Consider the following 25,379-nt stretch of genomic DNA (forward strand, 5'->3'; position numbering starts at 1 on the left):
ATAGAGGGGTGGTCCAGCGATGCAGCTTGCTTTAATATATTTTTAGTAGCGTCTTAGGATTGAGTCCTAAGTAAAAAGTAATTTGCTCGTTTTTCGAAGTTAGGAGCCAAAATTCCGAATTCCGCAAATCCATCCAATGTCTGTGTTCGAATTCGAAGCCATTATGTGTTATTTCTCGAAAAATTAGCTTGGTTTAATGCACAGTAAAAAGTCAGTTTTGCGTATGTATATTGATAATAAAAGATAAATTTATTTTGAAATTTTCCTCTTAAAAAATATCTACAGAAAATTTTTAAATGAGTTCTACAGTACCTATTTAATTTTTGATGAAATATTTTGTGCTGGAATTTCGTAACTCCTCTAGTTCAACTCGTTAAACCTCGAGCACTATATACGAGTTCGTCAAATTACTCAAATATCTCGCCATTCACGGGTTAAGGTATACGCGAACGTTGAATTATGCATGAAACCACTCTGGACCCATTTGTTTTTCAGCTAATTCACCGATTATAATAGCTAACAACAGCAAGTTGCTCTGATTTTGCCGCATTAAATTAAACACAAAGCAGTAGCCGGGACAACAACAACAACATGCAAGAATGAGAAGAAACACCACAAAGTGGGGGCAAACAAAAAATCCCCACGCGTTGATAAGTTGCGAATTCGCTATCGTGAACCAAATAAATTAGTCGTTAATAACTCAGATACTTTATGAGCTGCTCAAGCGGTTGATAAGCATAATTGAAAGACCGCAAACAGCAGCAGCAACAACAACAGCATGGGCAATGGCAACAACAACCGACGAGCTTCGCGTAACTGTTGTATTGTTGGTAAACACGGTAAACGGTGGACGGTGGACGGTGAATGGTGGACGCGTGAAGAAAAGCAAAATTGCAAACTGGTTGCAACTGATGACATGAACAAATAAATTTGCGAATTTATGACAAATTACGAGGCAAATTCAAATAATTGGAACGATAAGAAAGTGAAACCGTACATTTGCTTATCGCACGTTGACGAGCCGCGGACGGACGCGTTGCGGAGGGCGGCAGCCTAGCATACCAACTATGGTAACAATGTCTATGAGCCACTAGCCGCTCAACAAAGCCACCAGTTGTGGACTTAAATTAAAACAAAAATAATAACAAGAGCAAAAGTAAAATAAAAAAAAAAAAAAAAAATAAAAACAACAACAAAGCAATGAAAAAAGCAGTAACAAAAGCAAAACCAAAAGAGCGTGTGTTAATCGAGGCTTTGGCGGAAAGTCCCATCGGCCAACCGACTACTGCATTCCATGGGTTCAAGCGCCGCAACCGAAGGCTTTCGCTTACGGCCATTGAGTGGCCCGTGGACAGCTGATGTGTCAATAAATTTGACATTTTATTTTTTATAAAATCCAATTGTGTCAAAATTATGTATATCAAAGACGCCAAAGCGCATTAGAACACAAATTAGCCGCAATTCAGGCGGCCACTTTCAATTTATATATATTTTGCAAAACTTGTTGCTATTTTTAGATTTCGTTTAATTTTATTTAAATATTTTGTTTGTTAAATGTGAACCTGCGAGTTCCATCAAGTTTACGCGTAACACTTGTGGTGAGCTGAATATTTCGCTGAAGGTCGAACCAAACTTTTGGTTATAGCGAGGCCATGGTCGTCATCGAAAGGGGGGTCTCTCATCCGAGGCTGGTTATAGCTCTTCACTGAAGAGAGTAGGGAAAGTTTCGCCTTCTCACTTTAGCTCGCCTTCGAAGAAAAATATAATATAATATAAAGAAAGTTCAGCTGCTTGATGTGTAAAAGAATCGTTTCTGGCCACTCCCAAGTGAATTCTTTCCTCACTTGCGTGAACTTCTACACATGTTCCTCGGTTATAGCGAAAGCAAAAATAGTAAGACGTTGTTCATAATTTTAAAATTTATTCTCCCAAATCTATCTCGTTCCCCTCAAAGTAATCATCCCCCTTGTTTTCAATACTCTTGTCACACTATCTTTTCCAATCCCTGAAATAGTTGAAGAAACTGGTGCAAAACCCAAGAGTTGTCGGCCCATAATTCCGGCCCCTTTTTACGACTAGCTTCGCGCAAATGACGCATAGCACACAAACTGTATTCCTTGTGTACAATTTGGCTGGATAGAAGGAATTTGGACTGCACAACACTTCGATAATCGCAGAATACTGTCAACATAACCTTGATTTTTGACCTGCTTTGACGTGGTTTTTTGGGCTTCGACTCACCTTTGCCACGATATTCGACCGATTTATCGTCTATTTCCGAGTCGTAAGCATAAATTCAAAAGTCAACGCCAGTAATAATACGTTTCTTGACATTCGGGTAGTCGGAAAGTACAGACGTTATGCGACGCTGTTCTTCGAAAAAATTATGTGATTTTGGAACCAATCGTGCTTCCTCTTTTTTTAAGCCCATGATTTTGAACCTGATAACTGATGCAGAATGGAAGATGATTAAATCTATTGAGAAAGCTCTTAATCAACACACTTGATCCAATCTTGTTGAATTCCGTAGAGTACCAGAGATGATGAATATATTAAAGGTATGGATTGGAGATCAATTCACGGTTTCATAAGTGCTTAAAAGGTATGACAAAATGTCGTGATTGTACTTCGAATTGATTGACATCCATCCCGATTGTGATTCCGACAATTTTGACCATAGATCATTGACGCCATTCTGCAAACAATACGGTAACCGACGTTTGTCAGTACTTTTTGCAAGGTAGAACCACGCCAACCCCCCAGCCATACTACAAGTCTCCAAGTATATGCATATTAGGAAATACCACAACCGTTAGACTAGAGAAGCAAGGCCGATAACACAAAATTTCGCTAGTTGTATTTATCCTTTACATTCGCAGTGCAGACAGGCACTAGACATTTGATCTTTACATTGGAGTCGTGTGCGCTCTTGGTTTCGTTGTCCACCCATGGGTTTCGGATCGAAAGAGCTTTTCACTGGAACATCATCTTCCACGCGAACGACACTGATCTTACCATCGCATTCGTTGTGTCTTTTATAGAGCTCACACAGTTCGTTGTTCTATCTTATTCGATATTCATATCTCACGCAGATGGCTATAAGTAAATAATATAAAATCAGCGTCCACACATTTGGCGATATTTAGACATGTATGAAGGCTAAATTCACCAACCGTTGTGCCAAAATACCTTCTTTGCCCACCCTGGCGTTAAAGTCGCCAAGAACATTTTTGACATCGTGGCGGAAGCAGCTCTCATAGGTGCGCTCCAAGCGTTCGATAGAAGATATCTTTGGTCACATCGTCCTTTTCTTTCGTCGGGTCATGAAGAAAAAACAGCGATACGATGAAGAACATCGCTTTGATGTGGATTGTGGCTAGACGTTCATCCACCGGGGTGAATACCAGGACTTGGCGACGGAGTTTCTCTCCCACCACAAATCCCACCCCAAATTTGCGTTTATTTATATGGCCACAGTAGTAAATGCCACAAGGACCTACTCGTCTAAGTCCTTGTCGCGTCCATCGCAATTCTTGGATGGAGGTGATGTCAGCCTTTACTCTTACGCGGCCATCAACCAGCGGCAGCGGTACTTTTCCAATTAAGGGACCGGCCATTCCAGACGCATGCCCTTAAATTGCAATCCTTAATGCGTTTGCCGTGGTCGTCATCAAAAGGAGAGTCTCTCATCCGAGGCTGTTATTACCTTTTCATTGGAGCGTTTTTACGTAGTGATCCCCTTCTCACTTTAGCTCGCCTTTTTATGTTACTGTCCCGCATAATAGGTTGGGAATGATCAGATACCTAATTTTCGTACATCGAGAGAGGAATTTACTGCTCAATTGTCTACCGACCCCAAAGTAGCACCTGTAGGCAAAATCAGTTGTTAATGGAGGAAAAGCTGTCTCCGTTAATGAAGATAACATCGACAAAGTTAAAAATACAGTTGGCATTAGAGAGATGCAAGAGGACTTCAACAACTTTTATGAATCGGCTCAAGATCTTTGGTTAAAGTTTTGGTTAAGGTTTTGGTTAAGTTTTGGTTATAGTTTTGGTTAAAGTTTTGGTTAAAGTTTTGGTTAAAGTTTTGGTTAAAGTTTTGGTTAAAGTTTTGGTTAAAGTTTCGGTTAAAGTTTTGGTTAAAGTTTTGGTTAAAGTTTTGGTTAAAGTTTTGGTTAAAGTTTCGGTTAAAGTTTTGGTTAAAGTTTTGGTTAAAGTTTTGGTTAAAGTTTTGGTTAAAGTTTTGGTTAAAGTTTTGGTTAAAGTTTTGGTTAAAGTTTTGGTTAAAGTTTTGGTTATAGTTTTGGTTAAAGTTTTGGTTAAAGTTTTGGTTAAAGTTTTGGTTAAAGTTTTGGTTAAAGTTTTGGTTAAAGTTTTGGTTAAAGTTTTGGTTTTGGTTAAAGTTTTGGTTAAAGTTTTGGTTAAAGTTTTGGTTAAAGTTTTGGTTAAAGTTTTGGGTAAAATTCGTGTAAATACCATAATTCCTGAATCTTTTGCAAAAACAACGTCGAGTAGAAGTCGCTGAAGGAATTAAAGGCCAAAAAAGATTTATATTTATTTTTAAAAAGTCTACCAATCTCATATAAATAAATACATTTGCTATATTTCAATTCGATTTCTTTTGTGCAGCCAGACTTTTGATTCAATATTTCTCGCCACCCAGCACATGAAGCATAAGCTACTCTTAGTATTTACTTTTTTTTTGCGAAACCGAATCTACAACCTCATAAATCCCAATGCTTCCGCTTGCAGCTGCGACAACAAAAATATTAATACAAACAACCCTACGTACACATCTGGAGTTCCAAACAACAATTCTCTTTGCTGTACCACAACAACACTAAATGTACAACATTTATTACAGCAGCGTCCAAGTTGTCGAGCATAAAACGCGTCTTCACACGCCAGCAAATCGTCCACATACTTGTATATCAATGTATGTGCGTATGTATGTATTGAACTGTGTTTCTCTTTAGAGTTAGTAGACACTTGAAACTTGGCTGTTGGCTGCTGCTGATTTCAACTGTGGCTTTTGCCAACACACACCATTTTGTGCTCAACATCCAACACTTCAACTCCAACTCCAACTCGGACCATAAGCTACATGTGTATGTACATATGTGTGTCCGAACCGGAGTAAAAGCGCAAAAAAGTTGTCTGCGCCAGCTCAGATTCACAACGACGTACACTCCCCAAAAGGGGGGTGGCCCCTTGCAGCTTCCAACACCTTAAGCTGCAATCCACGCCATGCCAGCCATCAAATTGCTCGCTGCCATACTCCAGCTGCGCTCCAGTATTGTCCCAAAGGACACTTGGTTTTGCTTTCATTCTTTCTGCGCATCCCCGCCCCACACTGCCAACACCCTGCTTACAGGCTTATAACCCAGTATTTATGATTGTTACAGGTTTGTTGAGTGCAGCGTGTGTATTTTCGTATCGAGTTGTATGTGTATGTGTGTGTGTTGCTTATAGCCATCTTGCCAACTGTGGCGCCACTGTTGCTCTAGTCTAGCGTTGACTTGCTCCTTGCGCCGGTCCGATTGCTTTGCTTGTTTGGTTGCGTGGTTTCCTGGCGAACTGTGTTTGTTTTGGTCGGGTTTCCCATTGTAGTTGTTGCTATTGCATTGTTAGTATGTAGTTTTGTGCACAATTTTCTGCCTTTTCTGCTTCAAGTATCCACCTTTTATAGTCAAACTTGCAACTCCTTAACGGTATGTTTGTGTTGGCGCTTTTGTAGCTTTCCTTTGGCGCACAAAATGGGTGCCAACATCATAATGGCTTCGCATATTGTGCCTTTGTGTTTTCCTCCCATTGTCCAACCATATTTTAGCAGCCATCATTTGTGGAAACTTGGAGTGTTCTCGAAACGTTTAAAGTATTGTTTCAGTGCGCTTGGCTTGAGTGGTTAGTGTTTGGATGGGTTGAAGTAGAAGTTTGTTGTAAAAAGTCTTTCGAAAATTTGTGAGTTATTTTATTTCTATCGTCTAGGGTTTGGTTGATACCCAATGAAATTGTATAACTATACTCATTCGGTTTTTTACAGTATTATTCAAGTTATTGCTCGTCCGAAGCTGTAACAATTTCCCATCTTTCTGGCAATTTGAGGATTCCATCCCAAACGAACTGCGCCGGCTTGGCGAAGAATGAATCAAATCAATTTTTTTTAAACTGTTTTATATGAACCGCATTCCAGTTAGGCCGTTCTGTATCGACCGGAAAGACTTATGGTCAGAAAGCGCAAGGTCTGAGCTATAAGACGGCGAAGCAAAGCTTGCTGACCGTTCTTTTCCAAATAGTTTATAACCGGTCTTGCCACATAGGACCGTGCATTGTCATGCGTTTTTCGTTTTTAAAATAGGAGTAAACAGCAAAAGCCGGAGTTCGGAACCTCAATCCGCTATGCCTAGTCTACTGCCAACTCCGGACTCTCCCACGAAATCGCCTAATTAAGTATTAGTGGGAGTGAAAAGACATTTAAATCATCTATGGCCCGACGTCTGCCCGACGTCTAATCTGCTCTATATGTCTCAGTTTTGTCATGATTGTGGCTGCCGCTTCGCTGACAGCTTTCCAGTTCTCAGTGGACTGTCACATGATAGACATGACACATGTCGTCACACCGTAAAACTACCACCAAATATAGTTTGAAGTCTTTCCCTTGTACTTAAAAAGCGAGTCCAATAAAAGAATACATGCTAACAGGCTTCAAAGCATTTTGAATATGTCGTACAATTCGGACTAATGACGTGCTGGCATCTGTACGGGTAGCTTCTAAAGCACCCATGTCCACGTAGATGGGTTAGGTGGAAAATAAAGTCCGCCAGTCGTCTGTCTATCTACGAATAGATGTCCGTTACCAGTATGTGCAATCACCGCAATTTTGTGTAGCTTAATGAATACTTGCTATCTAATTCTGATATCCAGTCCGTTGAACTGCGAACCTTCAAGATATCTTAACCGAGTTCTATGTAAAGCCGAACTGAAGCGAAGGTGGTGTTTAAGCGTCACTATTATGCTACTTCCCTGCACTTTCTACATTTGTCATTGTTAGTTATGACCATAAGGCTCGCATGTGATGTAATGTGTGACCTACGACTAGGCCAACAAGCGTCCTACAGTCGAGAACATTTAAATAGAAGCTGGAGTTTTTTCCTTCCGCTCCTTTGTACGTGATCTTGGCGATCCACATGCTCCTAAGGCCCTTTTCGGAAATTTCAATTTGTATCGTTTTAAGCGCCTTGCGTATTTCCGGAACAGGTTCGGTAGCCAAGCGAATGGCACATCTCATATGTTATTTCTTTTCCCGGAATCCCTTAGGGGTATCTGCTGCCTCTTCTAAGAACATTCTCTAAAGCAATGTGATTCTATCAAGAGCAGCTTTCCTGACCGCAAAGACTTCTGCCTGGAAGAACTGCAGTATTACGGCAGCTTGAAGGGTCGACTGAGATTTAGCTCCGCGGAATGGAACCTGGTGCACACTTCATCAATTATTTCTCATCCGTCCGCGTAGCTGTTGAAAGTCCCGCTGTTGATTCGCCTGTCTCTGCACCATCAACCCTCATTTAGTGTGACTTGAAACTTTCTCTTGAAGATAAACAGTTTATCGAGCCCGAAGGTTTTTGTGGAAAATTCACCTCACACGACAGCAACCTTGCAGCTGATTGTTGGTGAGCTTTCCACTGCTCTTTCAGTTTGGCAATTAGTGGCAGGTGGAGTAACCACATCTGTCTGTTCGTTGGTCCATATATTCACGAAGCAGTCCCTCAGTTTTAGAGATATCTATCTGAAATTTTGCACATTTCCTCTTATCCCCAAGAAGCTGCTCATTTGTCGGAACCGTTGATATCGGACCACTATAGCATATAGCCGTTATACAATCCGATTTAATCTAGTCCTTGTTTGGAAAACTTTTGTATTGACGGAATTTGGTATGCCTCATTGTCCAAGGCAACGGTTAAATCTCCACTATAGCATATACAATGCGATTTTGTGTGTGTAAAAACCTCACGGATTCAGGAGAGTTGAAGAAGAAGTACATAAAAGATACCTCAAAAACTTGTCTTAAAAAAGCAGTATGTAGTTACTACTAGTTAGCGAAGATGGGAAAAAAAATGTTAACCTAAAATTTAACATCATCCTAAAGCGGCAAGTCTCTTTTGACAACTTGAGTACACAACAAAACTATCTCAGCATCTTTACTGACAAACTCCAGCGATAAAACCGAACTTTACCCAAGTAAATACATATGTACGTGTGTGCGCGGAAGAAATATGCCGCAATGCAGCTGAAGAACTTTATAGCCGTCCTAGTAACTTTATACGAACTTTATTGGGGCTCTTTAATGGAAATGTAGCGCCACTCAAATTGCATTTTGTCGCCAATTAACTGACTGGTTTATGAGACGCGTGGACAATTAAAACGTCACACAGCGCCGACCGAGCTTAAGTGCGAAAAGCAGCGATGACAAACGAACCGACAGCCGACCGCCAAACAATTGCCGCTCCATTTCACAACAATACCAACACTCGTTGCATCTTTCATCAAGCGCATAATGCCGATTTGTTTTAGGGGCGCGTGCCATATGCCCCCACTATCCGCCAAGTAACTTTATGCTGCGGCCGCTTGCACTCGTTGGTGTCGCCACTGGCATCATGTGACACATGAAACCGATAATTAAAACTTCAAAAGTTGTGAAGATTGCGGGTTTAAAGATGAGTGGTCGCAGGGAGAATATACAACGACCACGGAGTTTTAGGTGCGAATGAAGTAGGCGCCTTGATTATGAATGATTGCCTTGATTTTTAGCGCAACGAGTTCTAAAGCAGCGCTCGCCGGGGTTTCGCATAAATTTGTTGTTGCTTCAACATGAGCGGTAAGCCCCTAAGCGTCCCTGCAGTTATTGTATTATGAATGGATGTAAATATTTAAATATTTCGATACCGCAGGGGCATATATGACTTTCATACAGATAAAGGCGAGAAAAGCAATGACGCCTGTATTTGCGACTAAAAATTATTACTCGGTTATAAGTTAGCAGACTACTTTCAACATATGTTTAGTCGTCTTGTGACGATAAAGCAAAGCATTCTTATTATTACTTATTCGTAGGAGGTCTTCAGTTTGGGAATCCTGAAATTTATTCAGATGGTTAGATTGAAAGTTGAGGAATCCATTGCGATCTGTGGTTCATTGTATCCTTTTCTGTTATCATATCATTTCGTTCAACCTATTCAAATCAAAGAAGCTTTGTAAAACGTCTGGGTTGAGCATTGTAATGCCTCCTCTAACCGAATTTAGTTGCTTGATAGTCTGATTCCTTCTTCTTGCGACTGCTGGGTAATCCAGTAGTATTTGCTGTGCTATCTCTGCTTTTTCGTCACATAAGGGACTCCTGTCGAAGTTGAAGCCGTAGCTTTTTTCGCCCGGAGATCGGTAAGCTCATTCCCATTGATGCATCTATGCACAGAAATCCATGTTCGTAAGATGTTATTATGTCAGCTCCAATTCCATCCGCAGTTTTCAAGTCGTATACTCGTATATACCATTGCCTTGTACTCCTACGAAGGTACTTCTCGGAAAATGAGTCCTGCCATTCACTTTTGCTGCTCATTGGGACTGCAAAACCATTTTCATAGCAAATTCTTTTCGTAATGCGCGAATGGTAGGCTCTCTCCAACGATATTTTGCTTCTGTTCTTGCCATGTCCTGATGACAGCAGGGCTAGATGGATAGATAATAATTGATTAATGGATAGTATTTTTTGGGCAATTGCGACTTAAGGTCCAAAGTGTCATATCCTCTGCCATAACGACTCACACAGACCCAGCACATTGATAAATTTCAGTATACTGCTAGATGCTGTTCAGGCGATGTGATCCGGTATTCGGATACATATTCTTTAATCCTGCGTCTGCAGACAGCTCTGCAGTCTAGCACCAGGTGCCCGGCAGTTTCCGACTCCATGTCGCAGAAACGGCAGTCTACACACCAGGCTAGACCTACATATTAAATAGATGCCTCTTGAGCTTACAATGCCCAGTGAAAAATGCGACAGATGACTGCAGAACTAAAATAGCCTAGCAATTCAGCGGTTAGGCAAGTGCACGTGGCATACCCGGCTGGTATGGGAATGGGACTGTCGTTAGCTGTTACTCAACAGATGTGAGTAAGAGTCTTGACGGTCACGATGCCGCTTCATATGTGACAAGTGGTATGACTATCGTGGTGTACACTTAACGTAATATGTCTGAGTCCACTTGAGCTTCGCGCTTTGTAGACCTGCCCTACATATGTACTTTATTTCATAAAACTAGCTACTTCTACCTCATCGAGCGTTAGGGCTCTCAGGCATGGAAGAGTTCTCATTCTAGCGAAAGGAATGCTGGCAGTTTTTGATAAAATTTTTTGCCGTCCAATTGGCGTTGCTATTTAACTATATCAATATTTCTTGCCTGTCATTATTAGTAGTTGGAAAAAATGTTAAAAGCTTTGTTAGATGTCTCTTACTATTGTTACACTTGTAGAAATTTCTATAAAAAGACCTGAACTGAGGCACGTTTTGAGAGATATCTATAATCTAGCTTAAATCTTTTCTGAAATAATTTTGTTGCCTATTCGTTTATAAGTACCTTTGTTTTTCTTTTACTTTCAGCTCCAGCGATTTAAAATCATGGACCGCTTTAGTTTGATCTAAAGGTAAGTGATATGTACATAGTTCTAGTAAGATTCCACCTAATCATGATTAAAATCCACATGACTTTACTTCTCTGCCGACTAACTGCCTCATACGAAAATACGATTGATCCTCTAGGATTCCCTTCATGGAGTAAAGATACTTTTGATATGTTAATGAATATATCCATCAATGTTTGGGATAAAATATATACATTATAAGTTAACATCGTTATTATGTTTGAAGTATAGAAGTAGAGACCTATGGGACAAAATTTCATCTTCTTCTTCCTCTTTTTTACTTGCGTAGTCACCGCTCAAGCGAGTTAATGACAGTGCGCCAGTCGTTTCTTTTTTCGGTATTTGGTACCAATTCGTGGTACCAAGTGCCGCCAGGTCCTTCTCCATCTGATCTCTCCAATGGAGTAGAGATTTCCTCTTACTCTGTTTAAACTGGTACTGAATAGAAAACCTTCAAAGCTGGAGTGTTCTCTTCCGTCCGGACAACATGACCTAGCCAGCGCAGCCACTGTCTCTGATTCGCTGAACTTTGACATATCGCCGTATATCTTGTACAGCTCCTCATTCCATCGACTACGGTACCCGCTGTTTCCAAATTGCAAAAGACCATAAATCTTCCGCAACACATTTCTGTCGTGTTATTCTGCGTTAGATTTCGAGGCTGATGTCGATGTTGGTGTTGATGCTGGTTCCAAGATAGATGAAATTATCTATGACTTCAAAGTTATGACTATCAACAATGACGTGCGAGCCAAGTTGCGAATGTGGTGACTATTTGTTTGATCGCAGGAGATATTTCGTGCAGTCTGAGGAAAGCATAACTAACGGCGCGTTGTTTAGGCCAATGACATGAAAGATTGTACCGTCTCTAATCGGATCTGCAGCTCGAGTAGATTGAAGAAGTCTCGCAGTAAGGAGCCGCCTTATCTAAAACCTCGTTTGGTATCGAACGGCTCGGAGAAGTCCTTCCCGATCTTGACAGATTTTAGATTTTAGGGACATACCAAATTCAGATATAGCAAAAGCAGCTTTGAAATCGACGAGGTGGTGATGTACTATATGTCGATCCTCTCGTATTCCAAAATAGGGACACAAAATTTAGCAGAAGCAAATTCATTATTTGGTATATGGGGTCGATTTGAAGATATGGACGGATTCCGCAAAGCTCTGGAATAAATAACATATTACTAAGCAACACGTTGTTATCTTACTCGTTATCAGACATTTACACATCTTTCGATCTGTACGACTTGAGTTTATTCAACAGACGTTATTATAGTCGGTATATCTAGGTTAACCGAACATATGGATGATTTTTATTTTCGTGATGGAGCTCTTTAACGAAAGATAATGTACGCGCATGGCGCCAGAAATGACTCTGTGATTTGATAATACTGGTCAGAAGGTTTGAAAATAGATGAATTCTTGAAGAAGGTCGTGCATATTTCTATAATGAAATTTCGTTTTCAGAAAGTTTGGCTTTTCGAGGATTCTAATAATAATGAGGTATTGGAGATGTGATTTGAGCTTGATAATTTTTCAAATGTTAGTTGTCTTGATGAGATTATAGGCCATATACTACTGCTCAATAAAGCTAACGTAGCTTTCGAGGTATAACCATTTCATCCTACATTCCCAATACCACATAGAAACAAGTCTTTTTCTGTTGATTCATTGATCGCGGTTTTCCAGGTAAATTAATTATCTCACGTCTGTAAATAATATTGCTTTTTGAGTCTGGTATCGGTCCGTTTTGATCTAGGTTGAATATGTTCCTTGCAGATATTGAAACCGCTAAATATATATATTGCTAAGTCAGCCTCTCAGTACAACTTTGGTATCAATACTGCAGCAGATTTCCTAAAAATTCAAAAATTATATTTATTATCTGAAATTTCCCACACAAAACCGATCGGAAACAGAAATTGTCTTTATCGTGCACGGCAAACAGATGCCAAATTGCGGTATTTCAAAAAGCGAAGAATCTTTCCTTTGGCGGCAACCTTGAAAGCAATAGCTGGATACGAGTAAACAACAACAATAACAAACGATATATAAATATGTATGCTGTAGCCAGCAATATATTTTTTAATTTTTTGCCTTTGCCTACTAAAAGAAATTCCGCTTCCCTCATTAAATGTGTGTTCTAATAAATTAAGCACTTGAGTAGAGCACTTCACGTCGCACTTAAGTAACTTACATGCCTTGGCTGAAAGGCGCTTCCAGCGAGATGCCGACGCATGCAATGCTTCCCTCGCTGTCTAGCGGACGGCGGCTTGAGTTGCAGCTAGGAAGGCTGTTGCTTGATTTTCTCTTAAATTGTTGCTGGCAAGACACTCGAACGCACGACTATATAAAAATGGCAGACTTTATATATATACCAATGCATCTACAAAACAATTTTATATATATTTCCTATTTTCATTTTCATTTATTCGCTTTATAATCCGTTATCTCTGTGAAATGCGACGCTGCTGTTGTAACGCGCCTTTTCTGCCCGTCTAAGTGTCTCGCTGTCTGTCTTACCGCCTGTTTCTCAGCCAATTGGCTTTTTGCTTCAGCCTTTATAGCATCTATCATCATCTCAAGGCAAAAGGAAGTATTTAATATTCAACTTTGCTCACAAACATATTTAACATATTTTCCCCTTTTCCATTTGGTATCTCAATCTGCTACTTTATTTCCGCTATTTCCTATTATTATTATTTAAGTGCATTTTTTATTAATTGAAAGAGAATCTTAAGTTCTTAAGTTGTATCGAGCTGCGTGAGTGAGCGGTTAGTGCGGGGAGACGGAACAAATCTTTATTTCTATTGACAGTGCCGGTTGTTTGTGAATGGCTTAATGCATCACAACAACAATTAAAAATGTTTAAACAAATGATTAAGTGCATAAATTAATTGCCAAGATAACTCGCTGAGCGTTTAAGGCAGCAGAAATTATTTTCTCTTTTGCGGTAATGATGTAAACAGTTATAATTGAGAGGAATTTGCTTATAAATGGAGAGACTTGTTTCTCTTTCAATTGTTGTCTCTACATTATCTTCAATCATAGCAATTGACAGGCAAAAGTTCAACCGAAGGTAACAATTATGTTAGCTGTGCTCTAGTCGGTATTTTTTGTTCGTTATATGCTCTGCAGGTCTGCTCTTTTGTCAATAAATTTCACATAAAGGTAGTAAGAAAATAATCGAATTGAAATCAGTGTGAGAGAACATATATCATTAAAGTTTAAGAATATGCATTTGAAACTATAAAAGCCTTTACTTACCTGTGCTCCGAAGCCAGTAGCGAATACTCAACAAGCCTGAGTATCGATGACAGAGTACAAGCCGCCAATAGTCATATGCGTACCTAATGATACTGTTCAAAGCAAAGCTATTCAATAGGCAATGTAAACTAGCCTTATATAAAATCAGCATTTGACCAGTTTGGTGTTACGGAGCGGAATCATAGATGCTGCTCAACTTGAAAATGTAGGCTTTTTCAAAGCGAAGCGACGATGGCTTGGCCATGTGACGAGAATGGGCAACAAGAGAGCGCAAAAGAAAGAGATTCAAGGATCAAGATGGATTGACGAACTCAAAGAAGACATGAAGTAGCTTGGCATACATAATTATTAAGAAATGACAAATGACAGAGATGTTTGGAGGACACATGTGCAGCAGGCCAAAGCACACAAAGAACTGTAGTGCCAAAATAAGATGATGAATCTCCGTTTTTCCCTCTCTGTTGGATTACGCCAGTATTTTTGGTTGATACCAGGTTTGATAGTATTCTGAACACCATTGGCTTCAGATTGCTTTTGTCCCTCGAATGGTTCGATTGGTGATATTTTGACTTCCTGAATGTCAATCATTGGCATAGTGATTACGAAGTTGATAGCTATCACTATGATTATCTTTCACAATATTCGAATATCTGTTATTAGTTTACTATGCCCGTTCTGTATAATGTTGTGTGAGATAACAGACATAGGGGACGTAGTTTCGAAATCCCCTTTTGGTATTCCTGGTAGATAGAATGCTGATTCAAGAATATATCTGTAGCAATAATTTCACCGAGAATCTGCTAGTAAATACTGCTTGGAGAGAAGTTTCATATACTCATTGACAGGATTTGCGGCTTTCTTATATAATACAATACGACTGGAGGCTGGAGTTTGTGACCGGCGGGCCTTCTACTTGTGGTTAGTTTTCCTAAAATGCTATTTCCATCGTGATCATATGTGATGTGGCTTCTAGATTCTAGTATAATCGGGTTGTTGCTGGAATTTTAATGTTTTCTATTTTATTGATAAGATCAAGTTTACTGCTCTTCATCCAAATAGTTCAATATTGATGAGACAATATAAGGTAGAGGAGAAAATATGCCTTCCAGAGAAAAGGCTTTGAAAGTTAAAGGAGTCGCTTTTCTTTTGAATTACAGTGTAACAACAAATACAAAAATGTATTTTCGAATTTATTTTCATCTCTCGACTTCTTTGTTTTCACTACATATTCTTCATAAATTTTAAGGAGAAATCCCGTTTACAAAATTCGCTTCAAAACCCCACTTCTTGAGCTTATTGAGTTCAGTATTAAGCATATAAATTCTCTTAGCTTTGCTATCAAATAACTTTTTTTTCCAATTAGTTTTACTCTTTGGTTACAACCAATAATCACAAAGTGCTATCGATGGAATAATCTCAGTTGGTTCTACTGTTGAGTCCAATTTTCGATGACTCGTTCGAGCATTTCGATTGATAACTGGCGAATGACATGCGTGGTGTTTTGCTCCAAGCTCTGAACCGAAGCGGGATTGTCCGCATAAATTTTAGACTTTCATATCACCACAAAAAAAAGTCTAACAGTGTGATATCACATGATCGTGGTGGCCAATCCACCATCAAAAATAGATTATTATGGCTCTTGAATCTCTGCAGGTTGCTTTTCGTTCCAAATGCGGCAATTTTGTTTGCATTGAGCCAGAAATGGGCCTCATCTCTGGAAAAAATTTTGTTCGAAAACGTTGGATCTTCTTGGAACTTTTCAAGAGCTCATAGAGCAAAGTCATGTCGCTTGAGAAGCTTCAAACTGTACTTTATACGCTTTCAATCTAAGGTCTCGCCGTAAAATGCACCAAGTCGTTCCATACGTCAATCCGAGTTGCTGCGAACGACGCCGAATCGACACTCTACGGTCTACGTGTAATCCCGCAACTAGGGCTACTATGTTTTCTTCACTGCCACCAAGCATCTCTACTGGATCACTGTTTGTTTCCGCTATTAGATCTGGATGTCTAAAAGTATGGGAACTGTAGGATTTTTGCCTTGATAGAGAGTTAGTGAGGATATTCACCCAAGCGCAACAATCATGCAATAAAGATTATTTTAAAATTTAAGCACACAATTTTTTATGAAAATATGCATTATGCTCGCCTACACGCATACATACAAATTTATTATATATTACAGAAATTAACAGCATGTCATTAATTTTAAATTAATAATTAATTTTAAAAATAACACACAAAATCCGCATTAATCCATTTATTTTTTGTACACTTAAATACAATTTATTTTTATTCAATAATATTTAGCGAGATTTATTCCTCTTCCGATTTCTTTTTTCAACCGCTCGCCATTTTAGTTTTTTAATCAACGCCGAGCATATGCATTTTTTTAAATTTATTTATGCATTGTTTTTCTTTTTAATTCAATATTTATTCTTCTTGAAATGCATTGTGATGAACACATACAAACAAACACACACACAGCTAATGCGCCGATGAATTATGCACACATATGGCAGCACTGCGCTTTTATGTATTTTTAATAAAAACACCGCAACTCTTCAATTCCACACAACAAACAAACAAACCGACTGACAGTCAAACATACACACTGAGCGCTTATGGCTACAACAACAACAAAGCGCTGCTTAAAGTATTAACCAGAAGAACAGAAAGAGGTGAGAGCCTAAAAAACTGCCATAGGCGACTGAGGCAGGTGGAAATCACTTTGAGTGATTGCATACAATACTAATATATAAACAAAGCGGAAAAATACTAATGATATATAAATTCACATTAGGGTTGTCCTTAAAGGTGGGGAGAACACTTTCAAAGCAATTTTTTTAAAATAGTAGATATAACTTTTTAAGCTGATGTGGCGTCATTGACGAAAAGGAGGTTTTTTTTTATGGAATAGTAAACAAAATTATAATTACTTCCAAGAGCCCTAAGACGTCTTAAGGTTATATACCTTAATTACGATAGGTCAGTTTGTATGGTAGCTATATGCTATAGTGGTCCGATCCAAATAATTTCTGCAGAGATTATATTATTACTTTGGACCCAAATCCGTGTTATATTACGTAAAGATATCTTTCAAAACCAAAAAGTTTTCTATACGAGAACTTGACTTGGATCGTTCGGTTTGTAAGACAGCTATATGTTATAGCGGTTCGATATGGGTGGTTCCTATTCCGATTGAAGAGAAAAGATTGTGTGCAAAATTTAGATCGATATCTCTAAAACTGAGCGACTATTTCGAGTACCTACAGACAACTTTCGGTGTGTTTAACGTGGGTCCTGGTTGTGGACAGCCTTACACCATGGCGCTCAAAAGCACTGCGGATTAAATCAATGCGTTTATCTGGGCGCTGATAGCAGACATTTTTCAATACTAATTGGCAGTGTGGAATGGACACACTAACCACCTTCGTAGGGTTCGTGGCCTGTTTAAAACCTCTATCGCACTTTGGATCCGCCGCTCGGTTGCGATGCAACTCCACATTTAACTGACAAAGTGTATGTTCTTCACACATTCAAGTTTTAACTACAACCACAACGTTACTTTCTGAGGGTACAGGCCTCGTGAGCAAGTCGGAGCGAACTCCAAGGCTTCTTGCTCCCCGCGGTACCAATATTAAGTCTCCGATCAGACCTCGTAGCCGAAACCACTACCAGTTAAGCTTCCATACTGCTCTGAACTGGTGACCAGAGGTTGGACGCCATACGCACATTACACGGACACACCATTCACACAAGAAACTAACCCTAATAACAAGTTAAACGCCTTCGCCGCGTAAACAATTCACGCGCAAACGACCGTAACTGTTCAGCATTCCGACTTGTGGAGATCACACCGCTAGCATCTAAATATCCATCAGTCCAGCTAATCCCCATACCACCCAGATCCCCAAAGTCCGAATACATCGGGCATTCTGTAATAACATGCAATCAATTCTCGACCCGCTCCCCACAAAAATAACCCAAGTAGCAGATAGGTGCCTCTGATGGAAAAATGCATTCACAGGCCCATGCCGCGTTAAAAGAAACCCCAGACTCAGACAGAATATGAAGTCTGAATGCAACTGCAAGCTGTATGACAATCAGATCAAGAGAGGGTGCACCTAACGAAACATGCATCGCATCCGTCGAAACTGTGCGACAAGCAAACATCTAAGCATCATACAAAGTTGCATCGAAAAGAGTTTTCGACAACCCCAGGCCGTCATCGCAGTTTCAAATCATACTGCGGCTCCATAAGTGTCACAGGCCACAAACAACTCACGATATATGGTGCGAACAGCACGGCGTCCGAGTCCGTATGTATTGATATGTCTAGTTAGATAAGGTTAGGTGGTAGGCTTGATCCTCGCGCCAAAGTCAGCACTGGATCTCACTTTGTGATACCCAAAAACTCCTAAAAATATATCAACAGATTCTCATAGGAAGAGTTTTAAAATTATCACAAATTTGTTCTAGCTGTCAATATAAATAATAACCATTTCGACAAGTTCGCAAAAGCTGTGACTACCAAGATATTTCAATCTCATTCTAGCACTAGCTGGGTAGTAGAGGAAAAATGTAGATCACATTCCTTCATATAACTTTGGCAAAATAGCGGCCGACAAAGTATTTAGCCACACCGCATGTGAATCTATTGGCTCTCAAAACACCAACAAGATAGATAGATGGAGAGATTGACTTTGCTAAAAACAAGTAGTTCAGAGGACCTCTTACGGCTCGCTCTGGCTCAGAAGATCATAAGCTTCCAGGAACCGTAAATTTTAGTTGTTTATCCGTACTTTCCGAGCTCACAGACTCTGAAGGTCCATAGCGCTAGAGGTCGAAAGGACAATGGAGTACCAGCTCATTTCAAATCGGATGAAATTGCGGTAAAGGTGTTCTCAGTTTTCGGCGATTCCAAGCTTGGTTCAACATGAAGAAAGCTTAATGCTATTGTTAATGAGATTGTGGACTCTGTGACAGTCAGCGTGCTTGATGTGAGGGTGGAAAAAATTATTCGTATTTTATACTTTGAGGACGACCCTAGTACATATACGAATAAATTCCATATGCCTGCAGATATTTATTAATAAAAAATAATAACAATAATGTCAACAATAAAAACCTCAAATAATGGACGCAAAAAACTGAAATACACAGAACGGTAAATTACTACAATGAAACTGGTATTATCCATACAAATGCACACATATACACATGCTTAGCCATGCTGCGATACAAAAGTTGGCATATTCATACCAACACACATACATACAAACTTTATTTACATATGTTGATGCGAGTTTTCAGGCACACATCGGCCATAACCACAATCACCGCAACTGTCCAACCAACAGTGACAACAACTTTACCCACACACACACACATCTACAACCACATCAGTACACATATAGCTACACTTTCATATGAATTTAAATAATACACCATTGCTATATCCTTGCCACTTCCGTCACCATTACAAAGGGATAAAGTCAAACCAAACATAACTCCGTTTTTTGTTTGCCAAACAATGCAAAAATAATAACACTGAAATGGATTTAAAAGTATATGCAGAAATACTAGAAAAATACTGTTATGCACAAAAGCTTTTAATGCTCAAAGTAACAAAAAAAACCGAAGCTCTAATACCCTTCACAGATACAGAAATTCTTAACTTCGATAGGTCAGTGTATGGCAGCTATATGACTCGATGAGGACAATTTCCTCGGAGATTGCACTATTGCCTTAGACATTAATCTGTAACGCGAGTATTTTAAAATTGCCACGAAGTTCGTAGCACCTAGAAGGAAATAACGTATACCCTAAACAATATCCATATATGTTATATAAATAAACAGCGTCACGAACCCTTGTCGATTTAGTCATGTCCGCCTGGCTGTTTGTCTCTGTATATGCGAACTAGTCTCTCAGTTTTTGAGATATCGGTCTGAAATTTTGCACACGTCGTTCTCTCCACAATGAGCTGCTCATTTGTATCTTCTTCTTCTTCATTGGCGTAGACACCACTTACGCGGTTAAAGCCGAGTTAACAACAGCGCCCCCGTCCTCTTACTTTTCGCTGTTTGGCGCCAATTGGAGATTCCAAGAGTAGCCAGATCCTTCTCCACCGAGTCGTTCCAATAGAATACTGCGTCAAACACTCTCAGAGCTGGAGAGTTTTCATCTATTCGGACGACATGACCTAGACAGCATAGTCACTGTCTTTTAATCCGCTGAATTATGTCGACTGCGGCATTCACCAATACCAATGCGCAAAGGACCATAAATCATCAGATGTTGTCATCGTCCATACCTCTGTACCATATAGCAAGACGGAGATGATGAGTGATAGTTTGTAGAGAGAAGACTTTACTTCTCAATTGTCTGCTCAGTCCGAAGTCTGCGTTGGATTTCGAAGCTGATTTTGTTGTTGATTCTGGTTACAAAATGGACGAAATATCTACGACTTCGAAGTTATGACTGTCAACAGTGACGTGAGAGCTATGTCGCGAATTCGACGACTGTTTCTTTGATGAGGTGATATTTCGTCTTTACTACCAGACCCATTTGCTTTGCTTCTGTATACACTCTGGAGAAATCAGGAGCAATGGCTCGATAGAATTTTATAACGTTGTTGCGGCCGGAAATCCATCGGCCCCCGCTTTGTTGTTATTCAGACAGGTATTTGCTATTCGAACTTCTTCATTGTCGGGTAACGGAGCGTTTGTTCCATCGTCATCGATTGGAGAATCGGGTTCGCCATCTCCTGGTGTTAAGCTTTCAATGTCATTCAGCAGGCTGGAGAAGTATTGCCTCCATAATTTTAGTGTGTCCTGGGCATTAGTCACTAGATCACCTCTGGGGGTTCTACAAGAGCATGCTCCGGTCTTGAAATCTTCCGTTAGTCGCCGCATCTTTTCGTTGAATTTCCGAGCATTACCCCAGTCGACCAGCTTGTCAAGCTCTTCGTACTCACGCATTTCGGCGTATCTCTTTTTTTTGTCTGGTGGTCTCGCTTCCCTCTTCAACTCTCGGTATCTATCCCACCTCGCTTTCTCTCCACTACGACACGGCACTCCTCACCGTACCGGCTGTTCTTTTGCATTTTCCGAAAACCAATGGTTTTGGTTGCAGCTGTACGTAAGGAGCTTGAAATGCCGTACCACAGTTCCCTTATACCGAGTTGCTGATGAGTGCTCCCAGATAGCAGGAGTGCAAGTCCTGTAGAAAATCATTCGGCTGTATGTGGTGATTGTAGCTTCTCGTCGTTGAACCTTCATTGTGTTTGTTGGCATGCGTTTTTGGTTGAACAGAGGCGTGTGCGTATCTTGGCAGCAACAAGATAGTGGTCCGAGTCAATGTTAGGACCTCGGAGCGTACGCACGTCTTAAAGACTGGAGACGTGTCTTCCGTCTAGCACAACATGATCGATTTGGTTGGTGGCTTTTCGATCCGGAGACAGCCAGGTAACTTGGTGAATTTTTCTTTGCTGGAATTTAATACTACAGATAATCATATTACGAGCCCCGGCGAAGTCGTTTAGCCTCAACCCGTGGATGTTTCATCACGGAGGCTGAATTTACCAACTGTTGCGCCAAAGATACCTTTTTTGACATCTTGGCATGGACAGCTTTCAGAGGTGTGCTCCAAGCGCTCATAATAGATATCTTTGGTCACATCGTCTTTCTCTTCCGTCCGGGCGTGGGCGCAAATCAGCGATATGTTGAAGAACTTAGCTTTGGTGCGGATTGTGGCTAGACGTTCCGGTGTGAATGCCCGGACTCGAAGAAGTCTCTCTCCCACCACGAATCCCATACCGAATTTGCGCTCCTTTCTATGGTCTAAATTCTATTTTTCTATTTCTCTTCACACTTCAAGATAAATTTTTAAATTGCCTCAGCGCCTGAAGATATGCTTGTATGTGCACATTAAACTTCAAGCAACGCTATCCTGCTGAGCACTCGACTAACTCGCGCCTTACTTGGCTACAACAACCACACAGCAACTGACATAGTGTTAAAGTATGTTTGTGTGAGTGTGTGTGCTTTGGCAACACTGCAACAACTACAAGTGTAGCATACATTCGTGTCGGCATTGCCACCTGCCGTCTCTTAAATTATTAACGAATTGGCTTTGGCAGGTTGTGTTGCCACTTTGCATGCGATTAGTATGGCACACGCTGTTGCCACTTCCAGCGCACCAATGTATGGTTGAGTGTGTGTGTAATTGACACTGCTATGCTGAATGTCACTTGCTGTTAATCGCGTTGTTGTTGTTGCTGCTGTTTTTAAAGCAGCGACTACTTGCTGACGGTGTTGACAGCCGCCAGAGTGACATTAATCGCGCGAATGCCAAACTCACACACACACTTACGAGCAAATAAACTCATACTCTTCTACTCTGCACTCTTCAACTACTCTTAACCTCTCCTCACTCGTCCACTTCGGCCGCCCCTTCACTTTGATCGGCTACTTTATGGTCATCCTTCAATGCTTAATCCTATTTGACACTTTTGCTCCATTCAACTCGGCATCTGTACAACCGAAAGCAACCGACCACGTTCACTTCCATTCCTCTTCCCTCTCTTTGCATATTGCTCAACACATTTGTATATATATGCATGTATATAACTCGGCATCATCCCTTCTGTTCGTTGTCCTGTCCTTTATCTTGTCTTCAGATCGCCTATTAGTCCATCGCCTGTCCAATCGCCTTGTTCGCGTGTGATAATTTGTAATCCTTTTGGTGCTCTGTTTAATTTTCACACCTTTCATGTGCAATCGCACGAGTACAGCGCTTCGTGTGTCAGGCGCTTAATGGGATTTGCACCTTCAATGTCGCTTCGGACGTTGGTCAAAGGTTGTTCGCGTCAACAACTGTTTCATAGTTTCAAAAGGAAATATATATTTAATTGTGCTTTGATTACGAGTGTGTTGCTTGAAAAGGATAATTCAAGGATTAAAAATTCAACAAAGCTTTCATCTTTGTTCTTTGGCACCGGCGTTATTCGAGTTTAATTTTTAATTTGGATATTGCAAAAGTCTGCATTCCTCCTTTGAAAAATCGAATTTTAGATAAGTTCTATTATAAGGAATGTGAATATAATATTTCGATAATCCATGGTATTAGGAAGAAAAAAGAACACATCTACAGTTTCTAGCTAATACCACGTATTTTCGAAATCCATTAGAGAAGAACTTAAATTTGGTCCCCAATATTGCGTAGGAAAGTCATGAGGTGGACAGGGACACAGGGATTAGTATTTATAGATCTAAACTAGATGATCGCGGGGAGGTGGTGTCTTTTCAGCAAAATTAGGTAGTACAATCCCGGCTACCGACTACCACACTACTGCAGTGCCTTACAAGCAGAGATTACAGCTATTCAAGCCTTATTGTTCTGGCAAAGAGGGTTCTCAGAATTATATAAAAATCACTAAAGTCTGGTGGGGTATATAGTGAAAGAATGTCTTGCTCTGCTAGTGGACTTAACACATTATTTCACTATAAAGCTGCAATGGGTTCAAGAACATATTGATATCTTTGGTAACTGAGAAATAGGTGAAGCAGCCAGAGCAGAGCAGGCACCATCCTACAATTAAACTCAGGCAAAGGGGGAATTTATAAGCCTCTGTCCACTTGTAGATACTTAATCGGCAAACATGTTATAAATATAGCTTACTATCGATGGAGTCAATCAATAACTTGCTGAACAAACAGGCGAACGTGGTATGAATGGAATTTCGGCCGGATATGCCTTCTAAAAAATTCAAAAAGAAAGACGTAAGAATGCTAGCAAGACATGTCGGCAGAGTATGAACACCATTTAATGACTAATAAGAAGCTGTCAGGAGGCAGAAGAGGAAACTATAAAACATCTTCAATGTGAATTCAAAGCTTTGTGTGGGAAAAGAATCGCAACTGGTGGTCGAGGTTTCAGAGGTTGCAAAGGTAAAATTTGTTGTATTAAATTCTTCAGGTTCAGAGCGGCTAGAATACAGTGGGGTGTTTGGTTTCACAATGGATCTCTTAAAGGCGTAGGTGCTTTGTCAGACATCCACTCTACCTACTTATCGATCTAGGCTTCTGCCCCATGAAAGCGTATTTTTGTTTAAGGAGGATTTCTTTTGAATAGAACGTGTGCTTTCCACTTCAGGAAGCCTCTCAAAAATACATCTAGACCCCAATTTCCTGCCAAATTTGTTTCATAACAATTTTGAATATGGCTCAAGATTTAAAGTATTGCTGCTTTTGTTGTTAAATATTGTAAAATTTTCTTCGGTAACCAAACATATAAATGTCAAACATTTACGTTCGGTTAGTTGGTTGCAAAATATTTTCGGGGAGGCCCAATTGTGGATAAACTAATTCAACTTGCTACAATATCCAGTAGTCTCTCTGGATTTGATAAAATACCTAATTTTTCGTCCAGTCCGTAATTCCTCAATGTCTTTAAGTTGTTAATGATGGAAAAATGGCGTCATCCGGAGTTTCAAGGAGGCTGAGCATTTGAAATAATAATGTCTCAGACTGTTTCTACAAAAACATTATTGCAGAAACTATTTGGAAAGGAGTGCATTGTGTTCCCCACTATATATTTGTTCGACAGGAGACATCAGGAAGCGTTCTGCAATCGTGTGGAGTTCAGTAATTGATGCCGAAGCATCTCAGGAACTCTACATAATCAGTTTTAAATTGTTACACGTGATTTTTTTTTGCATAGAGGTAATTTTTGGTCTGGAGAGCCACCGCAGCAGCCACACTCTTAAATATTTTATGGTATGCCTTCTTATAGGGTACATTCCTTCAAATAGCACCTAAAAGACCTGAGTGGTATGAGGCTGTTAGAGGAATTATGTTCCCAACTTCTCCGTGCGAGCCGAATCGTTTGCCTTTTGGGCTCCTTCCATTCCTATACAACTGGGCACCCAGATGATATTAACCGCGTTATCTGCTGAGTATACAGTTATTGCCTGCTTGCAGAACCTAAAACCTATGGGCGCTACGGATAGCCTTAACTGCCGCTTTGCTCTCCGCAAGAGGTTTCTGGACTTGCTAGTTAAAACATATGCCCACTTTGCTCCTTCTGTTATGCCAAAATTTTTGGCCTGAATGACTGAATTGTAGTCATTTAATTTGAAATTACCTTCTGCGGATGATTTTCTATTTTCATTAGTAAATATGCAGAGTTCGCCGACTTTCGATCACAGAGCCATTGGTTCATATAACTAAATAGACTACAAGTCTTTGACAACTCTTTTTAAATACTCAATTTCAATTTCTTTTTTAAAATACTGATTGCTTAATAAGATCATAACCGCTGTCCACTTTTCAACAATTATTCAGAATGGTTACTCGGATGGTCGATGACTTTAGGAGAGCACCACTTTTGTCAAAGCCTTGGCTTGACTGC

General features: G+C 40.1%; 1 long non-coding RNA gene across 2 annotated transcripts in view; it reads left to right on the forward strand.

Annotated features, from left to right (window-relative positions):
* LOC126751946 (uncharacterized) overlaps positions 1–25,379 on the forward strand; it is a 142,421-nt gene that overhangs the window by 54,227 nt on the left and 62,815 nt on the right. For both annotated transcript variants that reach the window (XR_007665949.1, XR_007665948.1), the window contains exon 2: positions 10,652–10,695. This is a non-coding gene — a long non-coding RNA (uncharacterized LOC126751946). The remainder of the gene's footprint in view (positions 1–10,651; positions 10,696–25,379) is intronic.

The sequence above is a fragment of the Bactrocera neohumeralis genome, chromosome 3 (assembly GCF_024586455.1).
Source record: "Bactrocera neohumeralis isolate Rockhampton chromosome 3, APGP_CSIRO_Bneo_wtdbg2-racon-allhic-juicebox.fasta_v2, whole genome shotgun sequence".
Taxonomy (NCBI): domain Eukaryota; kingdom Metazoa; phylum Arthropoda; class Insecta; order Diptera; family Tephritidae; genus Bactrocera; species Bactrocera neohumeralis.